Source organism: Solanum verrucosum, unplaced genomic scaffold, assembly GCF_900185275.1.
Source record: "Solanum verrucosum unplaced genomic scaffold, falcon-dt-bn FXZP01000252.1, whole genome shotgun sequence".
NCBI lineage: Eukaryota > Viridiplantae > Streptophyta > Magnoliopsida > Solanales > Solanaceae > Solanum > Solanum verrucosum.
The window spans coordinates 3,730,174-3,757,764 of NW_026019988.1; the positions used below are offsets into that span (position 1 = coordinate 3,730,174).

Consider the following 27,591-nt stretch of genomic DNA (forward strand, 5'->3'; position numbering starts at 1 on the left):
TTATTGTTGACGACTTCTCAAGATTCACTTGGGTAATTTTCCTATCTCATAAAAATGAAGCTTTCTCTAACTTTGAAGTGTTTTGTATAAAAGTCCAAAGAGAATCATGATATTTTATTTCCACAGTTCATAGCAATCATGGAGGAGAATTTGAGAATAAAGCATTTGAGGAATTCTTTGATAAAAATGGATTCACCCAAAATTTCTCATCTCCTAGATCACCTCAGCAAAATGGTATGGTAGAATGGAAAAATTATTCGTTACAAGACACCGCCAGAACCATGCTTCTTGATCGAAATCTCCCTGATCATTTCTGAGTTGAAGCAGTAAGTATTGCCTGTCATATTTTGAACAGATGCCTCATCAGATCTATTTTACCTCCTTATGAGCTATGGAGTGGTAAGAAGCCATATAAGCTATTTTCACTCTTTCGAATGCAAGTGTCTCATTCACAATAATGGTAAGACAAATCTGGGTAAGTTTGATCCAAGAAGTGATGAAGGTATATTATTAGATTATGCACCCGTCAGTCGTGCATTTTGAGTTTTTAATAAAAGATTTTTAAGTGTTGAAGAATATGTTCTTGTTGTTTTTTATGATACTAACACAAGGATGCAGGAAGTAGAGTCTATAGATAATGAAACTACTCCTACCGTGAACATTGAGAACCTTTCAAATACTTCTGATCATATTATAATAGAGCAGTATACTTCTCCAGAACTAGAGTTGACTAGTTTAGCTGGAAAGACAGGTATTCCTAGAGAATGGAGACACACCGTTAATTATCCAAATGACTTCATCATGGGCAAGCCAACTGACTCAATACATACTAGCGCTTCGTTGAGAAAACAAGCATCTGTAACACTCGTCTCTTAAATTGAACCTAAACATATAAATGAGGCGATGGAAGAAGAATCTTGGAAACAAGCAATGAAAGAAGAACTTTATTATTTTGAAAGAAACCGAGTATGGACTCTCACTGAAAGACCAAAAAATTGTTCCGTAATTGGAACCAAGCGGATCTTTCGAAATAAGCTAAATGAAGATGGAAAAGTCATCCGTAACAAATCAAGATTGGTTGTTCAAGGATACTCCCAACATGAAGGTATTGATTATGATGAAACTTTTTCTCCGATAGCAATATAGTCAGCAAACGAAACATTTGTCCTCATCTCATTTTGATTTAATTGGATATTCAGATGCTGACTTTGCAGGTGATAAAAATAACCGAAAAAGTACTAGTGGAACGTGCCAAATTTTAGAACAATCCTTGTTATCTTGGTACAGTAAGAAGCAAACTTCAGTTGTACTATCTACTACAGAGTCCGAGTATCTAATGTTGGAAGCTGTGGTACTCAATTATTATGGATGATGCATCAATTGCTTGATTATGATCTTTCTTATGAATTTGTTCCTACTTTTTGCGATAATACTAGTGCTTATCTAAATATACTGTGCATCTTTCTAGGGCTAAGCATATTGATATTAAGCATCATTTTATTCGAGATCTTGTTGAAAATGTTTTTTTTAGAATTTGTTGATTATGTTATGTTCTCTCTTGATCTTTCTTTTTTATTATGCCAAAGGGGGAGAATAGTCCCAAGTCTCTTTAACAGGAAGCAATCAAGTCAGGGGGAGCTATATAGCTTAAACACAGGGGGAGCTACAAAATATATCATGGAAGTTTCACTATCTCTTAAGTCTATACAAATTGTGAATTAGTTGTCATTATCAAAAAGGGAGAGATTGTTTGCCTCATAGAATCATATAATTTTAATAATGAAACACTTAACCGACTTGTGACTTGTTGCAGGCACAGAAGGAAAAAGATGAGCCAAGCATATAACATCTAAAGAAGGAGAAAATATGTTCATCAATCAAGGGATGCAAAATATATTCAAGATAGCCAAAAATCATCAATCAAGGCAAATAAATCAAAAAGGAAAGAAGTCAAAACACACTACATCAAGAGGGAAAGCCATGTGTTGTACGAGACACAAAAGGAAAACAAATAAATCAATATTCCAGCATTCAAGGAACATATCAATCAAGAAATATGCAAGACCAAACATTAATTCTAGCATCTGCCTAGGATGAAGCAAATCAACAGAAGATACAAAAACTCCATCAGTCAAAAGATACATTCAAGATAGAAAAGATTAGCCAACATCCAAGACTACAAAGGAAGAAATCGAAATCAAGGGATGCATTCAAGATAACAAGATCAACTAAGATTCAAGACCACAAGAAGATCATCATACAAAGGAAGAAATTGATTTGCTTATGCACATATCTGATATGGACATGACTCAGCAAATCAATCAGAATAAAATCAAGGACTCAATCAAAGATCCTTGATTCAAACTCCCTTGGGTTTCAGTAAAAGAGCAAAGTCCTCCAAAACTATATAAACCTTAGTTGTGAAGGACACACTTCACTTGAAATTATGTTGTAATCTTCTTTTATCTTTCATAAAACTTTGTACACACTCGAGTGAACAATTGAAAAGAAAAGAGAAAGAAAGATCTGAGTGTAGGTTATACAAGTAGAGGTTGTGTCAAAGAAGAAGATCTGATTTGCATATTAGACATGGATCTCAACTGTAACATTCTGTAACACCCAAGTTCTCAACAAGCTCTTAAGAAAACCATTGTAACCTAAGGGGACTGGACGTAGGCACTACATCGGTGTTTCGAACCAGTATAAAAACTCTCTATGTTATTTACTTACTGTATTTACTATTTCTATATATATGTTTTACTAACGTGCAGGTGAGTCGACTGACCATTACAGAAAGTCGACTGAAGGAAATTTTAATTCACACCACCTCTTGACTTTCAAAAATAAGCTTTCATTCCCCTGCATATACAATATAAAAAGTATAAGTTGTCATCTTCATTTCAAAGAGGTAATTAATAATGTGAAGAATCGAACAACTTTTTAGAGAGATTAAAACGTACTACGACTATTATGGATGTAGACCTTAAGGAAATAATTCCCCATGTCCTCTTGTTCTTGCTCAAGCTCTCTTGTAGAATCCTCAGCAGTAATGCTGCAATCGTGTAACTCAATTGACTCTAAAGTACCAATTTCCCCAAAACCTACTGGAATTTCTTGCAACCTGTTGCATTTCTTCAGTACGAGGCATTTTAGATTTGGGAAGTTATCACTGCTAGCTTCCCAATGCTTAAGAGCTAAGCCACTCAGTAACAACAACTTCATGCTTTTGAACTTGTGTCCATCACTCAATCTAAATTCATCACTCAAACTAAATTCAACACTCCTTCTCCATTCATCATTGAAGGTTCGACAGTGTTTAAGTTTGAGCTGTTCAAGATTTGGCAACATCATAACAATTGATGATAAGTATGCCCAAACAAAATAATGACTCATAGTTAATGTCAACCTCTTAAATGATGTTGGAAGAACAAAACTCTTAAGTGGGTCTTCCAAATAAGGTGACCCGTAATACTTGAATACTTCGAGTTTTGTCAATCTAGACATATCCAAAAGCCGACCGGGAATCTCTTTTGGGACATAAACTACACGAATGGTCAATCTCCTTAGATTGGGAATACCAGAAAAGACTTTTTTTTATACAACTGAAGCTACAAAGACCAGAGAATTCCTCTAGATTTAGAATATTTTCTCCTATAGGAATGGGTAAATAAGTGGCTCCCGCAAGACGTATACACCTCAAGTTCTTCATCGTCCATATCTTAACAGGTAAAGTGTTAAGGCAAGGATAAGTTCTATAAATTAGAGTTTGCAAATTCTGAATCTTTGAGATTGATTCAGGAATATCTTCATTAACATTAACTTGGAGATATCTCAAATGAAACAGCTTTGTAATCACAAGTGGTAATGAAAAGAAGCATATACTTGTACTGAAGATGGCCAATACCTTGAGAAGGTTGAAACAAAAAAAAATTCAAGGATTGTAGGATTATGATGTTGGGTTTTAAAGGTGTGAGCAGGAAATGAAGGGTTGTGACTCTCCTGAAGAGTTGTGACTATGCCGAAGGGTTGTGAACTTTATGAAAGGTTGTGTCCTTTCTAAAGGATTGTGACCGTTTGAAAGGTTATGCCTTTTCCAAAGTGTTGTGACCTTTCTGAAAGGTTGTCTTCTTTCTGAAAGGTTGTCTTCTTTCCAAAGGGTTGTGACCTTTACCCTTTGTTGGCTAAAAATAGAGAGGTTTTCTCTCATTTTTCGGTATTGAATTCTTCCCTTCTTTTGCATACATTTCTTACAACACAAAATCGATCGATCGTGTCTGTGTGTGTGATTCGTTGCTGTCATTTTGAGTTCGTTGAAATTATCGAAGTTTACTGCTACTTCTTTAATGGTTAATCCGTTTTATTTTGGGAGGAATTAATCTGCAACCTCAGGTACTTGAGGGGATTAAATTTCTTAAGGACACAAAGTGGGTTCTGTGGACTCGGATAGTTCTTTGTGTTTTTGTTTTCATCTTTTATTATTTCTGGTTTGCTAATCTGAATAGAGGAAATAACAAGCTTAAGAAATTTAATGTTGGTATTTTCTGTGGTAAGGAAATTACTTCTATTTTCTGTGTTCTTTTTATGGGGAAAGAAAAAGAAGAAAAAGAGAATTATTTTATCATATGATAAAAGAGATTTGGGATGAATTAGTACTACTTTAATATGTTTGAGCATATTTTTTGTAGTAAGTTTTCCTTGGATGGGTAAGATTATTTTTATTTTCTTCCCAAGTGTATTCAAGCATTGCACCCCTTCAGATTTCTTTTCAATGAGAAAAGTTATTTTGTGCATAAAGGCTAAGATGAGCACTTTAATTTTTTCCCTATATTCTTGGTTTTATATAACTATGAGAAGAAGTAAATGAATAAATGTTGTCTCCTAACAATATTTGAACATGAGTTTAGTTTCTTGTTGAAATTAAATGTCTTCTTGAGGAAAATAGGAATATGATGGAAACTGAGAAAAGAAAAAAAAATTAGCAAGAAAAGTGACTTGCATGGAATTATTGCTGACAAATAGAATACGATTCAATGAGAGTAAAAATCAGGTTCTATTTTTATTTTTCTTGATTATTATTTTCTTTTTCTATCCTTTATAAGTTATGAAATTTATTTCATAAATGTTAGGATAGATGATCATTATGTGATGATCTCAGAATATATCTTTATTATTATTAATATGTATTCTATTTAGAGGAGGAAAAATAAAACTTTTGTAGTTTTCTACTCCATGTGAAATTTGATTGTGTTTGACTTTTGAAGATTTTTTTTTCTCCTTTGATTTGAAGAATATAAGAACTTCATGAACAAATCAGATTGTGCATTGGTTTGAAGAATATAGAAACTTCACCAATTTGTTAAATAATCTATTTGAATGAATATTTTGACTTGAAGAGTACAAAATCTTCGTCAGGAATATTAAGGCTAAATGATTGGAAAAAAAAATCTTCATCATTAGCTCGAAACAGTGTTGTATTTGAGGTTTCTGGAGATTAAAACCTTTTTGGTTTACTACTCTGTCTCAATGTGAAACTGATTCGAAGAATATTAAAACTTCATCATAATTCAAGGTTCATTCGGTTAACGATTAGAAGAATATAAAAACTTCTAGTTGTGACAAAAAGGGAAAAAAAAACACTAGTGACATAAAAATTAGTGGTTTTTGTGCCTGCAATGGGTGTTTATATGGATTAAACGTCCAAAAGAAGGCTTCGTGTTGCCAATGTGTAAGCATGGGAAAAAATATGTGGAAAATAATTTGAAATACTTGAAAAATATTTTTGAGAACATATTTAAAATGTGGGGGGTTCTTTACTTGTGATAAAGACAAAATTAGACTTACTCTCTAATATAAATTTGAAAGTACAAGATATGAAATTTAATGACAATCTTGTATTATGTTAGACCCACAAAATTCTTGGAGTATATTTGAAATTGTGGTCGTTGAGTCTCTCTTTACTAGTATATGATATGACTAGTATGAAACCACAAAATTATATTACTCATTGAAAAGAATTGTATTCTTTGATGAAAAAGTTTCACTTTAAAATATTGTGATTTTTCATGAAAAGATATGTCTATTAATTTTTTTTTTATAGACATGAACATTGGTGAAAAGTGATATGTTATGTTTGTGTTGTAAAACAAACATTTGGGTCATATTGCCCTTATTGACAATTGCACTAGATACTGTTATGTTTATTTATTGAATGGTAAGGATGAAGCAATAGAAACATATTGGCAATATAAAACTGAAGTTGAAAATCAGTTGGATAAAAAGATTGTCATGATTAGAAGTGGTAGATGTAGAGAATATGAATCTTCTTTTGCAGAAATATATTTGAAAAAATGGAATCATCCATCAAATTACTGCACATTCTCACCTCAATCTAATGAAATTGTTGATAGGAAAAAACCGAACTTTGAAGGAAATGTTGAATGTCCTATTTATAAGTTCAGGTTTACCACAAAATTTGTGGGGGTTCTATCATTATAGCAAAAGAGAACAACAAAAAAATGTGTCTGTTCATAAAGAGAGAAACAAAAAGTTTTGTTTGTTAGTAAAGGGAGTAACAAATAATTTTAAAAAATGTTTGTTTGTTAAGAAAGGGAGCAACAAAAAGTTGTGTTTGTTCAGTGTTTGTTGTATCTTGATAGAGAATTGTTTGTCGTCCCTTAAAGTTTATACAAGCAATAACTCTTGAAAGATATTGATCAAACAATTTCCAATACAGTCTATTTCATATGAGAAATGGAAATGAGGGAACTATTCCCAAACGGGTCAAAATAGGACCTAAGACTTCGAATTGTATGTTCATTGGATATGCTACAAATAGTAAAGCATGTCGATTTATGGTTCATAAGTCCGAACTGTTGGATAGTCAAGTGAAGGGTCTAAACGACCTTGGAAAGAACCAAAGGAGAATGTACTTAATAAAGAGATTCGGAGGTGTAGTTGTCACGCCCCGAGCCTACACCCTGGACGTGGCCGGCACTCAAAGACCATTGTTGGTCCCCAAGCGAACCCTCATCCTGGCTGACTCCAAGCGGAATACTAACTTAAGCACACAAGAGCTTAAAACTGAAAAAGAGTTTATAAACTCAATTTTACAAATCTTTAACTCAAAAGAAAACTCTGTATAATAGAATATATATACAACTCGCCATAAAAGGCAACTTTAGTCTTCAAAACATTTAACAAAATAAATGAAGAGACTTCTGAAACTCTATTGTCTATCTATGAAGCCTCTAACTGATAAAGATGGAAGCCGGGACAAGACCCACGACCTCCTAACAACTGATACAATTGAAAGGTAAATGAAATACTCCGGAAGCAAAGAGGCTTTTCATAGCTAACTGGAACTCCTGGATGTATCAACAAATCTCATGTTGATGATCCTGAATACCTGTGTCTGCATCATAAAAAGATGCAGGCCAAATGGCTCAGTACGTGGAATGTACGAGTATGTAAGCTGGAAAGCTAAACAACATAGGCTAGAAGAAAAATTGGAATAAACTGAATAACTTACCTCTTTTCAAACTTTCTCAACTCAAGGAATACTCAAAACTACTCAAACTTACTCAACTCAGAAGATAGATACTGGACTCAGAGATAGATACTCAACTCAAAGATATATACTCAACTCAAAGATAGATACTCAACTCAAGATAGATACTCAACTCAAAGATATATACTCAACTCAAAGATATATACTTAACTCAAGATATATACTTAACTCAAAGATACTTAACTCAAGGATACTCGACTCTTGAATAACTGAACTCAACCTGACTAACTTCTTTCAATATAAGGCAATTTAAAACAAGTGCAATATAAAGAAAAACTATTTAAAACATGTTATAAACTCTGTGTGTATACAAAGATACAATAAGCCTGAGATGTATATAGAAATACAATTGAACTGATGTATATAAAATACAATAATTTCTGTGTATAAAAATACAATAACTGTTGTGGGAGTTTCTCTAACCGACAACCATCACATAAGAGCTATAGTGATGATACAGCGATCGACCTCACGCTGCCAGAGCATCTTATACCCGGCCAAAGGTATAAGACATGAACTGCCTAATGGATCCACTAGTCTAATATGAAAAGGATTCGTCTAAAAAGTATGATCCTTTTCTACCCATGGTGGCTAACATGGTTCTATGGGGGCTGTGAGTTCTTTGAACGCTCCCCCAATTCGGTGCTCGATACTACTCCCAAAAATGTACTGGCTCTTATGTTTTTAAAACATATGTTTTCCTGCTGATTGAGATAATTACTCAAAAAAAACTATCCCGAAGGCTCTTTGGAAATCTCAGTTTCCAACCTTGTTTAAATGTAAAGACATTTCTTTAAAACTTCTTTGGGAATACATAGTTCCCTAATAACTTTGAGAAAAAAGAACTCAACTCTTTACTCTTTACATTACTTGAAACTCTTTACTTTACTTGAACTCTTGGCTTGATGTGAAACTCTTAACTTAATATGAAACTCTTAACTTTTGACTTGACTTGAAACTCAATACTTTTCACTCGACTTGAAACTCTATACTTAACTTGGAACTCTATACTAACTTGGAACTTGAGCCTTAGAATGAAGTTAAAACGTTCAATGAAGACTCTTGAAAAGTTTGAAGACTTGCTTTGACTTACTTAACTTCTAAGCTTAACTTCTAACTTCACTTGACTTGGAAACTAACTTCACTTGACTTGGAATCTAACTTCACTTGACTTGGAAACTAACTTCACTTGAATTGGAATCTAACTTCACTTGAATTGGAAACTAACTTCACTTGAATTGGAATCTAACTTCACTTGAATTGGAATCTAACTTCACTTGAATTGGAATCTAACTTCACTTGAATTGGAAACTAACTTCACTTGAATTGGATTATGAACTCAAGGGTAATGATTTGTGTTTGGAAAGACCCCGTGATGATTAGGAATAATTTAGGACAGCTAGACTTAAGAAAAAAAATTTGAAATTTAATTCTAAAAACATAACAGATTCTGTTCACAGAGGGAACACAGCTGCAACGCAGACTTGCTTCAAGCAAGCTGCCCAACTTTTCTCCTTCATGTTGCCAACTCTAAACCCTCTCAACCTCAAAGGTTCTTTTCCCAAACACTTGGGGTCATAAACCCCTCAACATACAGTGGATTCCACTCAAAAAAACGCAACCAGATCCTGTCCCCAAATCAGCAAGAACTTCAACAACACAACCAACAACTTCAACAACCAAAATAAATCTTTTCTTGGAATTAAAAACGAGTTGGTGTGTGGGGGTATGAACCAACCAACACTAAGGATCATAAAATCCCTCAATATACAATAGGTTTCAGCTCAAGAACACAACCAAATCATGTCCCACAACCAACAATAACTTCCACAACACAACTAACAACATCAACAACAACTAACAACTTCAACAACTTCAACAACAAATCCAATCTTTTCTCAAATCATAAAATGAGCTTGGTGTGTGGGGGAAAGGATTAACCCACACTAAAAAACTCACATACCTTGATAGGGATCACCCCCGACGAAATTCCACGACGGAAACTTGTTGATCTCCTCTTTCTCCTCTTCTTCTCCTCTTCTTCTCTTCTTCTTCTCTTCTTCACTCTCAAGAACCCTAACTTTCTCTCTTTTAAAATGGAACAAAAATGATCCAAACATCAGTCTAACACCTCAATATAACCCAAAGAAATGATTAGGGAAAAGACCAAAATACCCTTAAAATTTTCGGACTAAACAAACTGCACTGTGCGACTGTGCCAACAGCCCAACTTACAAAGGGCATAACTCACTGATACGAACTCGGAATCAAGAAAACTCGGTGGCGTTGGAAAGATCATTCCAAGGGCTTTCCAGACATAACTGGAATTTCACCTAAATCATTCTGAGCTAGGAGTTACGACTGCTCAAAGTTGACCAAAAACTCACCTTTTTTTTTTTCCATACTTGGCCAAATTTTCCAGATTCTTTCCAAAAATGACTATTTCCAAATTCAACTCTTCTTGGAACTCAATGTGCTACATCTAGGGACCTTAACTTAACACTCAATAAATTTTATTCCTCGGTAAAATCTCACTCCACATGAAGGACGGCTCGAGTCTTAGTTTGAAAAATTCTCTGGGGTGTTACAGTAGTAAATGTCAATGGACAAATTACTTCCTACGAGTTTGATTTTGTAACATTTCTTCTTGAAAATGAGTCTCATTTATTCTAAAAGTTATGTCCTTTGTGGACTCATTCTCTTTGAGAAAAGTTTGTCAATAGTAAGATAGATTCAATCTTGAGCAACCATACTTGAGAGTTGGTTGATCTTCCTCGAAGAAATAAACTTTTGGATTCAAAGTGAATCTACAAAAGGAAAAGAAAGTTGATGAAACTATTGACAAATACAAAGACAGACTTGTTGTCATAGGCTTTAGACAATAAGAAAACCTTGTTTGACAGATAATAGCACTAACTAGGATTACACCAATTCAGATGTTAATTGCGCTAGTTGCGAAATATGGCCTTCAAATTCGTCAAAATGGATGTGAAAACATTTTTATTTTAAATGAAAAATTGGAGGAAGAAATTTACATAGAACAACCCAAGGGCTTTGTGGTTTTGGTAAAGAAAAGAAAGTCTGTAAACAAAGTCACTTTGTGGACTAAAAACAAGCGCCCAAATAATGACATGCGAAGTTTGACCAAACTATGTTGGCAAATGAATTCAAGATTAATGAATGTGATAAATGTTTTTACATTAAAGACACTCCAAATCACAAGGTCATTATTTGTTTTTATGTTGATGACATTGTGATCGTCAAAAGAGACATTTCTAACATAAATGCTACTAAGCATATGCTAGAAAGTAACTTCGATATGAAAGACATTGAAGTTACTGATGTGATTGTAAATGTACTTGACAAGTTCAAGTATTTGGATTTTAATATTGTCAAGACTCCAATAAATGTGAGATTTGTACTTCAATAGAATGAAGGCAAAAGTGACTCACAATTGGATTATGCTAGAGTATTGAGAAATATGATATATATCATGAAGTGTACGCGATCAGATATAGCATATGCTATTAATAAACTAAGTCGGTTCACGAGTAATCTCAATCAAACTTATTGGATGACAATGAAAAGAGTTTTGGAGTATTTAAAACATACTTAAAAAAACTATTGCTTTGCATTATAACTAATATTCAACAGTATTGGAATAATATAGTGATGCAAATTGAATCACCAGGTCAAATGAAGTAAAATCCACGAGTGGATATGTATTTACTCTTGGTGGAGGAGCAGTCTCTTGGAAATCTTCCAAACAGAGATGTATCGCTCGCTCTACTATGACATCTGAGTTTATCACTCTAGATAAGGCCGGTAAAGAAGTTGAATGACTCCAAAATTTCTTGAAAGATTTTTGGCCCAAACCTTTTGGCTCTAGTATGCATACACAGTGAGAGTTAATTTGCACTAGGTAGGGCATGGAGCATGATGTATAACGGAAAGTCTCGTCATATATGACGTAGACATAATATCGTTAGAGAACTACTCTCTAGTGGAATTATCATAATTGACTATGTAAAGTCAAAGGATAATGTGTCGGATTCACTTATAAAAGGCCTAACTAGAGAGGGAGTTGATAGATTATCAAAGGGAATGGTACTATGGCCGAGAACAAGTCATTGTGGCGGTAACTCTACCTAGAAGACTGGAGATCCCAAGATCTAGGTTCAAGGAGATCAAACAAAGTCATTGATGATGGTTCAACATTGTCAAAATATTTTCTATGGTCCATTCTCATGATAAGACAATGTTCAGTAGCAAGGATAAAGACATTAGGACTTTTTAATGATTTCTAGGTTTGATACAGGGTATATCAAATGGTGTATCTACGGGATAACCCATTTAGAAATCACCTATGTAAGTGTGAAGTGTAAGCCGCTTCAAGGAGAATCCGGTAAGGCCAGTTCTCTACGCACTTATAAACCGAGACGTGTTCATGGCTGAAACGAACAAAACAATGAGAACCAAAAATAGTTCGAGGGTTGATTGTGTGACTTATGTTGTCTAGGTATACACCAAAGCTCGACGGTTCAAAGATATCAAATCTACCGATTGACCGAGTATATCCGATATATGTTCATTACGGAAAGTTCAAAGGGAAACCCACTTATCCAGAGGCAATCAATCCTTAATTACGAATCACACAGTTTTTCATGCATATGTTTTAACAATAGCCATTCCCTATTCATGTGGGGGATTGTTGGGTTTTAAAGGTGCGAACAGGAAATGAAGGGTTGTGACTCTCCTGAAGAGTTGTGACTATGCCGAAGAGTTGTGAACTTTATGAAAGGTTGTGTCCTTTCTAAAGGATTGTGACCATTTGAAAGGTTATGTCTTTTCCAAAGTGTTGTGACCTTTCTAAAAGGTTGTCTTCTTTCCAAAGGGTTGTGACCTTTACCCTTTGTTGGCTATAAATAGAGAGGTTTTCTCTCATTTTTCGGTATTGAATTCTTCCCTTCTTTTGCATACATTTCTTACAAAACAAAATCGATCGATCATGTCTGTGTGTGTGATTTGTTGCTGTCATTTTGAGTTCGTTGAAATTATTGAAGTTTGAGGTACCGCTACTTCTTTAATGGTTAATCCATTTTATCTTGGGAGGAATTAATCTGCAACCTCGGGTACTTGAGGGGATTAAATTTCTTAAGGACACACAGTGGGTTCTGTGGACTCGGATAGTTCTTTGTGTTTTTCTTTTCATCTTTTATTATTTCTGGTTTACTAATCTGAATACAGGAAATAACATATGACAGTAGAATGGCAATACCCTATAAGGCATATGGAGTTGAAGAGGTTGATCCAAGTGAGAAAATATGTAGATAGATCTTGTAACAGGGGGGTAATATCTTACAACAATCATCAGCTAAACAAAAATTGGTTTGAAAACTGAAGCGACAGACATTTTGCTTTTGTGTTGGAATAGTAGGGTGAGTTCTCTGAACATGCATAAACTTTGTCATTTCAGATTCTATCAAACATAATTCACGCAATAGATCATGCATCGCACATGCTTTTATCTCACCATTGAATATTCTCTTTCTAGCCTGTATCAAGTTCCTGCTAATAAGGTCCTCCAAATAATCCATTGCCACTTCCTCCAAACTTTTACCATTTTCAGAAGTCCTTATGAAACCTTCTGCAATCCATAATTTGATCAATCTTCGAGTATCAACTTGAAAATCCTCTGGGAAATCACCCATAGAAAGAAAGCAAGGTTTGAGCCGATTAGGCAAGTGGTGGTAACTCAAACCGAGCACTCCTAAGTATTTATCTGGATGACTAGCAATGATTACACTTAATGTTCGGGCAACATCCTTCCAACTCTCTAATGTCCTGGCCACTTTAGAGAGATATCCCGCAATCACTAAAATCGTTAAGGGTAGTCCTTGACATTTTTCTACTAACTCCTTTCCAATTTCTTCCAATTCAGGAGGATGATCATGTTCAAACACCTTATCACAAAGTAACTTCCAACCGTTCTCTAAACTCAAATGGTTCATCTCATGAGGACAACATGTATTTGCATACATTACTACCTCGTTTTCCCTAGTAGTCAATAAGATTCGACTTCCATTGTTGTAATTAGGAAATATTCATCTTATACTATCCCAGACATCCCTACTCCAAATATCATCAACAACAACAAGGTATCTTCGACCCTTTAGGTTCTTTTGCACCAGGTCAGCTAACTCATTGTCATCCATCTTATCATAATTTTTTGAGTTCACAATATTTGTTTTCTTTGAAATGCATTGTAAAGCTTCTAACAATACATTTCTACATCGAAATTCTTGAGATATTGTAACCCAAGCAAGAATGTCAAAGTGATACCTAATTGGAAGATGATCATAAGCTTTTCTAGCAAGTGTTGTTTTGCCAATGCCACTCATGCCTGATATTGTGACAATGTCTAGATCCAACGGTGGTCCTGTCAATCTTTTAACTATTATCTTCAAGCCACCATCAAGTCCCTGCACAATATCATCTTCCAACTTATCTGACTACATTGGATAACTTGTAGATGAAGTGTCAATCAAGGAATCCCCGGATAATTCAAGAACTTGATCAGCATGATGTGAAACAGTCTCCATCACATGTTTCCTTGTTGTATCCATTTTTTCAACAACTGGTAGCAAATCATGGTGTTGTAAAATTCCAAATGTCCAACTTAAGCTTGTGATGATTTCAGAAATTTTCATCTCAACAACATCTTCTGCATAACTAACAGCAACTCTTATTTTTCCTCCAAAGATTTGATCTTTTCAGTGTTAAATCTACTCTTGCTAGCATTTTCAAGAACTTTTTGGAAATATTCAGCAGTAGCACGAACAGAATCGAGCGCTTCAATAGTGTGACCATGAAAGAGTTATGGATTTCGTTGGTTAAGAGTTTGAAGAAGAGAAATTACAGCACTATAGGTTGCCATATTAAGTCAATATGGAAAGTAATTGAAACAAAATAATTCTTCAAGGAGTAGAGAGGATGTAATTCAAGATATGAAAGTAGTACTCTTATGTATTTGTAGAAACTTGTTGTATAACATCCTACTCTCCCACTCTTTATCACTTCTCCTTTTCCTATAGTGAAAAGTTAAATTCTTTAAATTTGAAAAGGTAGTACTTTAGAATTGAAATAGAAACTACCGCGTGCAAAATTGCTCCAAATTAGAAGAAATTTCAAGGAAATTAAATGGCATTGAAATAACAACTATAGTGTAGTACCTATATCACTCTACTTATTATTGCAATAAAGATGGTTGTTGGATAGGTCAGAGTTAACAATTGCATAATGAACTTTTGAAAATATCATCCTGGCTGTTAGATGCACCGACACTATTTTTAGTGACGTGACACCTTTAAATAGAAAAATCGATAATATATAAACCGAAAATATTTAAACCAAAAAGCCTTCTATTGGACCTAGGTTATCTGATCTGAACAAGTTACATAGTTTTGGCTCAATTCTTATATTTATGTTAAGAAGTTTACTTAAGTTGTATATTAATGTATCCTTAATTCAATAAGCAAAAAAAAGTGTGAGTTTAGAACCTCTTTTTGGGTAGTACCAACAAACGTGAATTACATGAACAACATATCATATTTAGTACTTATTATGGCAAAAAATACTTTTAACGGCAATAAATATACACGTTAACAAAGAGTGCTAAAACCTTTACCATCATTAGGTAATTGTCATTGGATTCAATGTCGCTATAGGCTTTAGGGACATTTACAAAGAGTGTTAATTGCCTCTAAAAATACATATTTAGCGGCAATTAAGCTATTGTCGTTAATTAATTGCTGCTAAAGATCATTTTTGGTGTAGTGATTGTTTCTAGCAGAGCAGTAACAAAGAGGTGAAACACTAAATTGGTTTAAATTGCAAGCAAAAACTATCATTCTTTTGTCTACTTCTTTTCAGATATGGACCTCAATTTATTTAAGATGTTAAACAAGAAAAATACAATGTAAAACAAGGAAAGGTTAAACCATGGTATTCCAGCATAATGTGGGAAACGACTTGTTACAGTGTCAACGTGCAAGCCAATTCCATCAAACCAGCTGCAACTTTTGTTGATGAAGAGACCAGCCTGTTGGTCAATTAGAACTTCTGTTGTTCTTTATGAGGGATGCCTTCTCATATTAGTTTCGAGTGAGAGATCTATTATGCATTGTCTATGGTGTGCAAGAATCCAAAGTTTCACCGGAACATCAGATTGAGCTGATTTGTGAATCTCTTGAACTAGTTGTTGAGAAAAGCTCGAGGAACAACAACAAGCTGTTGTGTTCTTTGTTGCCGGTAGACGTTAAAGTTTTGCTTTACTTGATTACACTGTGGGGCTGAAAGCTGTCAAAAAACAAATTAAACCTGTTATCAAGATATGGATTCTGATTCTGCATTATATTGTTGATTAAATTCTGGTTTGAAACTCAACGTGAGATTGAATTAGTGATCAGGACAATAGTCTGGGAATACATTGAACTATACAGGATTGGTCCATTCTGTCAATTTTCTGTTGAATGCCTCTCAAAGTGAGAGAGTCTTTCCATTATATAGAGAAAATAAAGATTACACTTCCCTAAATATCCGCCATTCCTATCCCTAAAGATCAGCTATTGTATCTCTACAAATTTGCTATTCAATCCCTCTAAATCTGCCTTGCTATCCTTCCAAATCAGCTATTCTATAACAATATTTATTCCTTTGATTCTACAACAAATGTATATGATCATGCTAATTTATGTCACTATATAATTACATTAATATATACAATCATTTCGTTGTCCATCATGCTAACATCGCCCCTCAAATTGATGTTGGTGGATCATGAAGCATCAATTTGCCTACTAGAAACTTATGGCGTTGCCGTGCCATGAATTTTGTAAACGCATCAGCTATTTGAAAATCATTGAACACATGTGAAAGAGTAATGACCTCCTTTATCTACAGCTTCTTGTATATAATGACAATCCACTTCGATGTGTTTGGTCCTCTCATGAAAAACTGGATTAGTAGCAATCTGAATAACACTTGTATTGTCAGCGTGGAGAGGAGTAGGATGAGATTGAGGAAATCCAATCTCAGCAAGTAATTCATGAAGCCATACAACCTCAGAGCAAGCAGTAGATATGGATCGATATTCAGCCTTTTTTGAAGATTTTGACACACGATCTTGCTTTTTACTCTTCCAAGATATCAAAGACTCTCCAAGAAATATGCACCAACCAGAGACTGAACGATGAATATCGGGACATCCCACCCAATCAGAATCACTAAAAGCATTAAGGCAAATAGGAGACCCACTTGGAAAGAACAATCCATGATTAGATGTTCCTAGAAGATACCGAATGATACGACGAATAGCCACCAAGTGGAGATGACGTGGAGCTTGCATGAATTGACTAACTTGTTGAACTGCAAAAGAGATATCAGGGCGAGTAATAGTAAGGTAATTTGGACTCCTAACTAATTGTTGAAATATAGTTAGATCAGGAAGAAGATCACCTTCCTTATGCCGATACTTCACATTCAATTCCAATGGAGTATCTACGGAGGATGAATCTTGAAGACCAACCAAAGAAATCAAATCCTGAGTATATTTGTGCTGGTTTAGAAACACACCTCAAGCAACATTATGAACTTCCAAACCCAAAAAATAAGTAAGAGTACCAAGATTTTTCATATGAAAAGAATCTTTAAGTTGTTGGAGGCTAGTGATTAATGAAGAATCAGTTCCTGTGATAATAATGTCATCAACATACACCAAAAAAAGAACACAACCTATAGATGTTTTTCGAAGAAACAAAGATGAGTCATATTTTCTCTACTCAAAAGAAAATTGTAGCAAAGTAGACCGGAACTTATCAAACCAGGCTCTTGGAGCTTGTTTTAATCCATACAAATACCGCTTCAACTTGCATACATCTGATGTAGGCGATGAGAACAAACCAGGTGGAGGTTTCATATAAATATCTTCTTTAAGATCACCATGGAGAAAAGCATTTTTGACATCCATTTGATAAAGAGACCAATTTTGTGAAGCAGCAATAACAATAATAGTTCTCACCGTAGTCATTTTGGCTACGGGTGCAAAAGTCTCCTCATAGTCCACCCCATACTCTTGTCTGTTACCAAGAATAACCAATCGAGCTTTGTACCAATCAAGAGTTCCATCAGAATGAAGTTTGATTGAATAAACCCATTTACATCCAATAGGGCGGACATTTGAAGGACATGAAAGAATGTCCCATGTGTCATTTTCTTTAAGAGCCAAAAGTTCTTCCTCCATTGCTTTCTGCCAACATTCATGCTTGGAAGCTTGTGAGTACAAGATAGAACAGATATGTTGGATAAAGTAGAGGAAAATCCATACCAATTGGGAGTACGAGACACTTTGGTAGATCGCCGAGAAGGCTCAAGAGGACCAGATTTTAAAGAATTCTCATATTCTAGTTGTGGCACAGTTTCAGGCGGCGGATCAATGGTGGGATAGGATAAAGTTGGTTGACGTCGTTCATAATCAAATCCAGGTTTGGGCCTCTTAAAAGAAGATGATAAATCCTCAAAAGTAGGAAGAAGAGGAGAAACATAAGATGGATCTACAGTCGTAGGAAAGAAATACTCATTCTCAAAGAAAACAACATTTCTAGAAATACGAAATTTGTGAGAACATGGATCATAGCAAATATAACATTTTTATGAAGTACTATAACCCATAAAATCACATTTCGTAGACTGTACAAAAAGTTTATTGCGCTGCGAAGGAGGCAAATGGACAAAACAAACACAACCAAATGTATGAAAATCACTATAGTTAAGATTTTGGTGATAAAGATGAAAATATGGAGACTCAAGATTTAGCACTTTAGATGACAATCTATTAATTAAATAGACATCAGTAGAAAAAGCTTCCACCCAATATTTAGATGGTACAGAGGACTCAATCAATAAAGTACGAGTGACATCTAAAAGATGGCGATTTTTTCGTTCAGCAACTCCATTTTGTTGTGGTGTATATGGGCAAGAGTGTTGTGAGACAATTCCTTTGTCAAGTAAGAATTTTTTGAATTCATAAGACATATATTCTCCACCAGAATTAGATCTTAATAATTTAATGCACGTAGAAAATTGAGTCTCAATGTAAGCCAAAAATGTTTTGAACATGGAAAATACCTCAAATTTGGATCTAAGAAAATACACCCATGTAAACCGACTATAATCATCTATGAATGCCACAAAGTATTTGAAATGAACATGAGAAATAATTGGTGAAATGCCCCAAACATCACTATGAATGACATCAAAACACTTTGTAGCACGACTACCAAAACTAGGAAAAGGAAGAGTTTTACTTTTGCCTAATTTACAAGTAGAACAATCAATGGAAGCAGCTGAAAATTGATTTTTATTTCCCAATAAACCAGAATTTGATAAATGAGACAACACAACAGAATTTGGATGGCCTAAACGTTTATGCCAAACCTCAGTCTTACTAGCAGTAGAAGTACAAGCAAAAGATAGAACAAGAGGAATGGAAAAGTGTATAGGAAACAATCGTCCAACTTTAGGCCCCTTCGCGATTATCGTCCCCAACACCTGATCCTGCACAAGACAACCATTACCAAAAAAATTCACATCACAATTGTTATCTACCAATTGTCCAACTGAAATAAGACTAGTTGAGAGCTTTGGTGAAACAAAAACATTCTTGAAAGTTGGAGTAATGTCCCCAACCTTTGTAATGGGTAAATTACTACCATTGGCAATCTGTATTTATGATGGACCTTGATACTTACGAACATTTTTTAGAATGCTCGTTGAGTTGGTCATATGATTGGAAGCACCTGAATCAACAATCCAAAAAATTAGATGTAACATCATTACCTTGTAATCCCAATGCTGAAAAGGCTAACACGATCAATTGTTGTACCATTTCAGGAGTAAGAACTTGTCCTGAAGATGAGTTATCATTAGTGGAATCATTTATCCCATCTTGAAAAGCATTGATTTTATGATTTTGAGGGTGCGTGGGACACTTTTTGATAATGTGTCCTTGTTGTTTACAATAATTACAGAACTTCTTGCTACAATTGCTAGCAATATGACCATATTCCTTGCAACTATAGAATTGAGTTCTACTCATATCCCTACCCTTTCCTTTACCTTGAGCAGCAAATGCAACAGTGACATCATTTTCTTTCTTGAAAGCATTTTGTGTGACAAGACGCTGCTCTTCACGATGTAATTCCCTAAAGCAAACATCCAAAGAGGGAGACGGGAGACGGGTCACGTTCATCAAGTCAGAGCGAACACTCTCAAAGTCAGAGCATAATTTCATCAAAAATTGGTCTCACTTGCTTTGCTCATGAACTGCCTGAATCACTGATAGAGATTTAGTAGGTATTTTGGCATAGACAATATCTATAAATTCATCCCATAAGTTCTGAAATCTAGAAAAACAATCTTGAACAGAAAGACCTCCTTGAGAGTAATTAGCAATTTCATACTCTAACTGAAAGCGTCTTGTGCTATTATTTTGGCTGTAAACCTTTTGTAAGTCATCCCACATGGACTTAGTTGTCTTGTACTGACCCTAGAATCCATGTCATCACCCGAGCATCTTTAATCTTCCATTCACCTAGCTTTGTTGCATCAGTAGGAGCAGGATCACTTCCATCTATATGGCCCCATAGTTCTTTGCCGGTGACAAACAACTGAAACTGAAACTCCCAAGAAGAATAATTTTTTTCCGGTAAAACGAACACTGAAGGATTCAAAGTGATGTGAATTCTTGCTTTTGAATAGCTATGAAAACTACAAAGACTCAAGAAAGCAACTAGAATGACCAAGAACAAAATTCCCAGGTGGTAGGACTGATTGTCGATGAACAGTCAACCAAAAACCAAGATTTTCAAAAAAAAATTAGAACGAACCACAGATGACTCTATGAAACAAGATAGCCAAGAGAAGGCTCTAATACCATGTCAATTTTCTGTTGAATGCCTCTCAAAGTGAGAGAGTCTTTCCAGAGAAAATAAAGATTACACATCCCTAAAGATCCGCCATTCCTATCCCTAAAGATCGGCTATTCTACAAATATGCTATTCAATCCCTCTAAATCTGCTTTGCTATCCCTCAAATCAGCTATTCTATCACAATATTTATTCCTTTGATTCTATTGTTGACACCCAATATTGACCTTCCCCGATAATAATTAATTTTCAAGCTTCTTAATTTTCAAACGATTTAGAATAAATATTTTTATGAAAATCCAAATATTTTTCAAGTTTATTTTAAAGCAATTTTGTCATTTTATATTTTTCAAATGATAAATGTGTTTTATATAATTTTTGTATATAATTAATATATTCTAAGTATATTCGAAGAATTGTCTCAAAAGATTTTTTTTTACTTAAATATTTTATTAAGTTAGTTTATTTTAAGTTATGATTATAATTTTGAATAAGTTATTTTATACTTAAGTTAATTATTTTATTTCGTTAAGATCAAGAAGCTCATAAATTAATTATATCTGTTGACACCCAATTTTGACCCTCCATAATATAAATTAATCATCGAACTTCTTCAATTTTAAGCGAGTTAAAATAATTAGTTTTACAAAATTTTAAGAAAAAATAAATAGTTTGCAAGTTATTTTAAATAGTTTCGTCATTTTTTATAATTTTTAAATAATATATGTGTTTTATAATTAATATATTTTAAGAATATTCAAAAATCATCTCAAAAATATTTTTGTTTTAATTAAGTATTTGTTTGATTAGTTTAAGTTATGTTTATATTTTTGAGTAAATTTTTTTACAAGTAAATTAATTGTTTTATTTCGTTAAGTTTAAGAAGCTCGTTAATTAATTTTATTTAAATTTGTGTTGATTAAGATTTGGCCAAATTTAACTAATTAGCTCAATTTGGCTACAATTTAAATTCATTTGGTCATTTGTTTAATTACCATTTTTGCCAACATCTTAAACCCATCAAAAGACTAAGTTTGGGCTCCATTTCATTTCCTCCAGCCCATTCCAACAATAGCAAATAGCAATAGGCAACCCATCCCCACATTCAGCAGTCCAGTTCCATTCCAATTCATCCAATACCCAGCCCATCAAAACAATACAGCAACAAAACGACAAGAGCAATACCAAACGATCCCTGCGTGTGCTTCTTCTTCACGCGAAAATCCCAGCAGATCCGACGAGAAGTCCGTGAAATCGTCCAGACCCTGCAGCAGTCGGCCGATCCCCCTTTTCAGAAATTTTCCATCCCTTTCACTGTTGCCTTGAAAAAAAAAGGAAAAGAAATTCGAATTTCAAAATTCAAAATTATACCCGTTTCCCCCTAATTTCCATCTATATAATCATCTCTTTCGATCACTGTTTAAGGGAGAAGAAAAGAGAATGGGAGAAAAATAGAGTTGGAAGAAGTGGGGAAAAAGGTCTTAAGAGTAGAGAGGGATTGAAACTAAGAAAATTCATCTAAAAAATAAGAGAGAGTTTGGCCGATTCAGTACTTCTCAGGCGTGTTGGTGGAACCTCTTCGTAGCTAGCTCGTTCTCGTCTACGGACGCTGCCCGGAAAAAGGTGATTTCTTCTCCTTTCCTTCTTGTTATTTACTCGATTTATTTTGTTTTAACTTAGAATTATGTGTAAAAGTATATACTTAGTAGTCAGTAATGGAATTCTGTTAGCTTCTCTTTATGCATATTGCAATGAAGTTTAAATATTCAGCTCATTCCTTCATCTGTTGGTACGATAGCATTTTGTTGGTTAGGCTTCAACATTTGCCATGTATATTTTATACCTTAATGTATGGTCATTTGTTCTATTAAATAATTTTCACGCGTTTTTTTTTTTGTGCTTGTAGTACAGAAGGAAAAATGTTTTTCCTTATTCCTTTGAACAAATGAAAAAAAACTAAAATAAAAAAATGGATAGCATATATATATATATATATATATATATATGAATGTCTTGGCAGTAGTGTCTATCACTAAGACAATAATAATTTGGTTACTTCATCACATGAATTATTCTTTCAAGAAGGCATTTTGTTTAACTTAGATTGCAAATTACTATGTGATTTCATATTCTTTCAAGCTTCTTTAACGGGTACATGCATTGGATTGATATATATTGTTATTTGGAATCAAAACTTATGGTGCTTTTCCTCTGCATCAGTGAGCCCTTGATGACGGGAACCTTAAATAATAGTTGTCATGGATGGCTCATTTGTGGAAATTTTATCCGTTTTAACTAAGATGGGTTATCTCATGTTTATCCGATTTAGACATTCTGATCTATTACTTTATGACTCTTTGGTTGATTAGAATGTTTATCTTAGCATGTCACTACTCCCTTTGTTCACTAACAGTGGCCTAATCCATGTCCTAATCCTTAATCTTATTTGTCACGAAGAGTTGTTATTTCACAAATACAAGTGTTAATCTTTCATTTTGTTATCTTTGCATGTGATACCAATTCGAGTTCATTCTAGACTCCACTCTTGCATATCTTTGAGTCGTTTCGAGTCATCCTCATATTTGCGGTGAAAGAGAAGCTAAAACAGGCCCCGGAAAGTCCAAAAGTGGGCTGTATACCTGTCATATACAGCAGTATACACTGGTATACATGGAGAATATTGATATACAGGTCCAAAAATCAAAATACAGGTGCTGGAAGTTGAAGTGGGCTGCATACATTCGGTATACAGCCTAAGATACAGAAAATCGGCTAAAATACAGCCTGTATACATAAATATACACTCATTGTATATGCTGATTTTCAGGGGGCAGAAATGGGCCAAAGCCCATCTTTTGCATGACAGGTCCAAGAGAAAATGGGCCAGAAGGCCCACCAAATCTGGAAATTTAGGCAAAAAGGCCCACACTCTCACTTTCTTATTTTACTCTTATTATTATTTGTATTAATTTTAATCCTTTTATTTGATTTGGTTTAATTTAATTTAATTCCCCAAAAGATGAACTGTATTCTTTATGTTAATATATTTTAATATTATTCATTTTTTTTATTAACTCTTATATTTTTTATTAAATATATTAAGATCGAACCTTTTACTTATTTTTCAATTAATTTAAAAATGGTTTTCTAAAATGATTCATATAATTTCTAATTAATTTAGTTAAAATCCTAATCACTTGTATTTAAAATCAGATACTTTAATTAAGGTTTCCCTTAGCAAAAAATAAAAAAATGTTCATTATTTAACTATTTTCTCAAAGTTAATTGAATATTGTAAATTATTTTTATAATCATTTTTCTAAAAATATTCAAAATTTATTTAATCCAAGTCGTAGGATAACCGCATGTTAGCGGACACTTCAAATACCTTAAAAACCTTCTTGAAGTGTAAATAAGAACATCTTACCCATTTTCTCTAAATTTATAAAGATTTAATCTGTTAAAATCTTTTTAAATTAAATTTTCTTAATTTATTAAAAAAATTAAGTGGCGACTCTTTTCTAAGTATTTTTTTCAAATTGTTTTATACATAGAACATTTCAAAAGTGATTTTTCTAAAGATAGTAAAATTACGGTATAACAATATCAATCCGTCTTACTAAATTACTAGTCGAGATTATCCAATGATCGAGTTTGGCTGCATCTCTAATTCCCAATTGTCTATAATTTAAATTCATATGGCCCAAGCCTAGTTTTTGTCCTTAACCATCTTAAGGCCAAAGTTTTGGGACCCTTTGTTTGGCATTTTCAGCAGCCCAAATCCAGACCGGCCCTTTTTAATTCTAATCAGTCATTTCCTCTTCGCCAAATTTCCCGACCCAATCCAATACAACTGACCCGACCCAGTTTCCTTTTCCCCTTAACAAAAAGAACCCAGAAGCAGCAGTACAACGCCAACATCACGGCAGCAACAGCAATAACAACGCGTGAATGACACCAAGACGACCCCTACGCGCTTCATTTTTCCTCACGCGAATGCACGGAAGAAACCCAGAAACAACGTGCAGTTCCCAACATTCACAAGCAGCAAGTAAACGTCAATATACACGGCAATCCAAGCGGCGTGAACGACGTCTTCACGGAAGCGGAAATGGCATCAATAGTACAGCTTTTGCGTCTTCCTCCTCTGTCACAGCAGCTCGCACAACTTTATCTGCAACAACCGCCTGCAGCCTCGTCCTTGACTCGCGTGGATTATCGCCACATCGAGCACAGGGACGAGTGAATCGATCCAAGCCGCCCACCTTAATCTTTTCATCCGGATTTCAGGGGATTTTAGTTGAAATATCGTACATGCAACAACTTTTCCCCATCTTTTGGGGAAGAAAATTCAAATTGAGAGCTGAATTTCGAAATTTTGACTCTACCCTTTTCACCCTTTTTTCCCCAAAACGTGAACCCTAGAATTTCCCCTATAAATATTCGCTTCTTATTCATTGTTCAAGGTTGGAAAATTTTTAACTAAGGCAACGAAAATAGCTAAAATACATACTAAATACATTTCAAGGAAAAAACAGAGGAGATAATCACTTTTTTTAGTGTTTGGGTTTGATATTCTTGCTCAGATTTATTGGCTACTGTTCGTGCTCGAGTTTTTCGTGGTGAAGTCATCTTCTAGCTCGCTTTGTCTCCATTTCGCTGCCCAGAAAGAGGTGATAGTCTCGCCCTTATCTCAGTTATAGCTTTTTCTTCTTTGTCAACCTTTGTGTGTCTGTTATGATCGTACATGAGTAGCTGTTTTCGTTAAGATTTCTATGTTGTTAGAAAATGTTCTTATTTTTTCCTTTGAATCTGACTAAGTACGAGCTGAATACCAGCATTATCTCTTTAAAATGCCAAGTCGTAGTCGTTTCTGTGATGTTTCGGATTTATTTTAATGACTTGCTTGCCATGGTTAATATCTCGAATGTTGCTCGCACTATGTTCTCGATTTGTTAGATAAATGTGGGTTGGTCTGTTGTTGGCTTCGTGGTATCACTTTCGTTTTCTACAACACGATTTCGTTCTGAATGTTTTCTTTTAGCATTTGGAGGTCAGCATTTTTATTTGTTTGGCCTACATCACTGATTATTAAAGTTATCTTCAAGAAAGTGTATCTTTGTTCTAATTGAAATTTGATGCTCCTTCTCATTTTAGTGTCATAGTTGTGGCAGTTTTTGGTTATGATTGTTTATGTATTTGATGATTAAATATTTTCGTGACTCACTTGTTCATCTTAGTTAAGAGAGCTTCTTGCTTGCATAAAGATGGCGCCAGCGAACGGTGACGTTTTGTTGTATTTAGTCCAAGTTTTGTCCCATGTTTTCGATTTGAAGTGGTATAGTTGTCACCTGCTTAATGGAGTATTAGTTTATCTCGAGGTCTCCTTAATATCGTATTGCTAGTTATTCTATCCTGCATCTCATAAATCAGTATTATTTGTCTTGGGTTCTTTATGGCTCTTATTTCGAAAAAATTTTGCCTTACTAGCATGCCAATCTTCATGTTTGTTGTTTGTAGCTTCTTGAGAGAATATGGAATGACTATTTTATTCTAATAAAGTGGAGTTAAAATCAGTACTCTATTTTCCAAATCTTGCTTTTGTTGGAGTCTGGTCTGCAAGATTATTTGAGACATTCTCTATTGGTGATTAATCTTTCATTATGTGACATGTTGATTCTTTAATTCCAAGGACAATTGCCTATGGCTCTATTTGTTGTCTACATTCTTAATAGTTTTCATTTAATATATGTTAATGAGAGTATGCATGAAACTGAAAATTGACAGAGGCTAAAAAAATGGAATTTGTTCATAATTTATATGTCATGTGTCTACAGTGTCTAGTTTATACGTTTAGTCTTAATTTCTTTGTTCCAATGACACATGTGGTATAGTTTGGTCTTTTAAAAAGTTAGTAGTATTTGTGAATGTGAATCAAAACAACTTTGGTCCATTCTTCTCATTGTAGCCAGTAACGAGTAACTGGCCAAGTCATTTAGGTTATTATATTAGTCCTTAATACTTTATTATGATTTGTCGTGCTAAGTTATTGTTCACCGTAATGTTGTTCATTTTATTTTATAGAAATGTATTAGAGTTTTCCTCATCCCGTGCTAATATGATTTTATTTGTGTTTGCATGTGAAATCTGTCCGAGTTCATCATGAACTCATCTCCTTCCCCTTGTATTTCGGGAGAGCCGTAAAGGCTCAAATCCTTTCTTTACGAGTCAGCCAGTCATTAAAATCGACGAACAGGTCCCGAAGTTGAAAGAATATGTAGCAGAATGGAGAATTGAAAAGATTGGGCCAAAGGCCCACTCTTAATACCAAAAGTTGTATTTTGTTACTTTTGGGCCTAAGTCCACTTATTTGCCATTATCTTGTTAGATTCTAGGACAGGTGGAATTGGGCCTAAAGCCCAATAAAAAATCAGATTTTCTAGGACAGGTTCCAAGTGCTTGACCAAAGGCCCAAAAACAGGATTATGCCCAACTATTGGCCCAGACAGATAGAAATCGAACTTGAGCCCACATATTAGCTCTTTAGTTATTTAATTGATTGTGCATGCTATTGTGTTTATAATTTTAAGGTTCTTCCTAATTAACTCCCCAAAAGATAACCATTTTGAATTAAATAAATATTGTTATTTATTTAATTCAAGTAGGCGTATTTTCTTAAAAAACAATTAGCCAAATATGTTAATTATCGGATAATCGCGTGTTAGCGGAATTTTTGAGTGCTTTCAAACCTTTCCCGAAATGCTAATATGAATCTCAAACCCCCTTTAAATATTTTCGTTAGATTTATGTTTTAATCTTCTGGAAAAAAATAGTTTTTCTTAATTTTGCTTTAAAAATTAAGTAGCGACTCTAAAATCAGTCATTTTTTAAATAAAACATCTACAACAAATGTATATGATCATGTTAATTTATATCACTATATAATTACATTAATATATACAATCATTTAGTTGTCTAACATGCTAACACATTCAACTAATCAACCATAGTACTTCATCAATCGAATGCAAAGAGCAATAT

General features: G+C 34.2%; 2 pseudogenes; both read right to left on the reverse strand.

The window, feature by feature from the left end:
• The window catches only part of LOC125818897 (receptor kinase-like protein Xa21), a 236,135-nt pseudogene that overhangs the window by 158,169 nt on the left and 50,375 nt on the right, over nucleotides 1-27,591 (reverse strand).
• On the reverse strand, nucleotides 13,203-14,504 carry LOC125818998 (putative late blight resistance protein homolog R1A-10; annotated as a pseudogene).